The 1908-nt window shown below is 37.6% G+C and overlaps 1 long non-coding RNA gene across 1 annotated transcript; it reads right to left on the reverse strand.

Moving 5' to 3' along the window:
* Positions 1-212: 212 nt before the first annotated feature.
* Positions 213-1697, reverse strand: LOC125561853. The gene is made up of 2 exons (XR_007307552.1): positions 1329-1697; positions 213-526 (listed from the first exon to the last, which is right to left on the reverse strand). It is a non-coding gene; the product is annotated as an uncharacterized LOC125561853 (long non-coding RNA).
* Positions 1698-1908: the final 211 nt, after the last annotated feature.

Consider the following 1908-nt stretch of genomic DNA (forward strand, 5'->3'; position numbering starts at 1 on the left):
TCGTAGGTTACTTATTACATATAAGAATGAGACTGTCGTTTGTATTATTGCTGTAAATCTTGACGTTTGCCGATAAAACTTGTAGTTAAAGTCAGACGTAAACAGCGAATTCGGCATTCTCTTCTACTAAAAATAGCTTTAAAAGCACATAAACACATAGTACCTACCGAAGAGAGCACCGCTTTTATCTTATCATTTTCAAGTTTTCTTCCTTATTTCGTGCTGGATTTGTGTCGTTTTCATTAACAACCAAACTTGTAGTTATCTATTTCTATGCTTCTCTACAAGATTTTCACCAAGCTTGGACAACAAATCAATTTCTATGATGTTAGGTGACCGTCTTTTATTTCCCAAGTCACAGGAAAACTCCTATAGACGTCTATATTATAGATAAACCCGAGTTCAGGATTCACACTCCTCATCCGACACGTTGTACAATTTGTGGGACTTTTGTGGGACATTTGGGTTGCACTTCACTGGCTTCTATTTGCTGCTTTCTGATTGGATATTCGTGCGCGCGTCGGATCTATGAATTGTATGCGAAAAAAGAATAGAATCAAAAAGCCCAAACTGTCTTGATCTCGTACCAGAACAATGAATACAATACACCAAAAACTGAAATTTCACTCTGCCAAATTTTAGTCTTTAATAAGACTTCTTCAGGGAAGACTGAAGAAATCTTATTAGAATCTACTAGATGTCTATTTAGATCCTCTCCTTCCATCTGCTCTACTCCTCGATATTGTGATATTATCTGAGATTATCTTATTAGAATCTACTAGATGTCTATTTAGATCCTCTCCTTCCATCTGCTTTACCCCTCGATATTGTGATATTATCGGAAATTATCTTATTAGAATCTATTAGATGTCTTTCACATCCTCTCCTTCCATCTGCTCTACCCCTCGATATTGTGATATTATCTGAGATTATCTTATTAGAATCTACTAGATGTCTATTTAGATCCTCTCCTTCCATCTGCTTTAACCCTCGATATTGTGATATTATCGGAGATTATCTTATTAGAATCTACTAGATGTCTCTTTAAATCCTCTCCTTCCATTTTCTCAACCCTTCGATATTGTGATATTATCGGAGATTATCTTATTAGAATCTACTAGATATCTATAGATTCCTTCGTTCTCTCTGCTGGACCCCTCGATATTATCGGATATTCGACTACAAAATCACTGCGACTGTCACGTTTGTAGAACGAGTATATATGTGATATTATATGATATCATCAAGTCATGAGATGCAATAATCAAGGTTCAACACAGCAGTTCTAAAGTTATAGTACCTGATATATATCAGTAATTAGATCTAACCTTGAGGACACGTTGGAGCTGACTTGTCCATTCTCTGTCTAAGGCTTGCAGCATACGTCGGACCAAACTTAAACCCAATTCAGTCGAACCTTTTGCTTTGTAAATGGGTACATGGAAGGAGCAACGTTTGCCCCGAATCAATTAATAGATTCAAGTTCAAGTCTCCGGTGCACAGAGGGAGCCCACTAAACTCAGCGCATTGTTAATCAAGCATGTGCTGTTAACTTCCTTTGTGAATATTGATTAGGTCACGAAGTCTTTAATACACCTTTTGCTGTTCATTAACGGGAAAGGGACATTCATTTGTGCCAAAAGTTACATCGATAGCGTGTATTGTACGTTCATCAACATCGCACGAAACATTATTTAGCGTGGCTCGACTTTCAATAACAATAATTGAATATTCGTGAACATTCATAAGCATCAACGGAGAACGCAATTGGATATTCAATTCGATTGGAACGAACATTCTTTTTGGTTTGGATCGGGTATTCGTACCAAGACGTAGGGGCCTAAAGTGGTGTGGTAGTGAGGTGGGTGTAATCGTATGGTATGGTGATGTTGGAGGGTGATGGTGAGG

The sequence above is a fragment of the Nematostella vectensis genome, chromosome 1, assembly GCF_932526225.1.
Source record: "Nematostella vectensis chromosome 1, jaNemVect1.1, whole genome shotgun sequence".
Taxonomy (NCBI): domain Eukaryota; kingdom Metazoa; phylum Cnidaria; class Anthozoa; order Actiniaria; family Edwardsiidae; genus Nematostella; species Nematostella vectensis.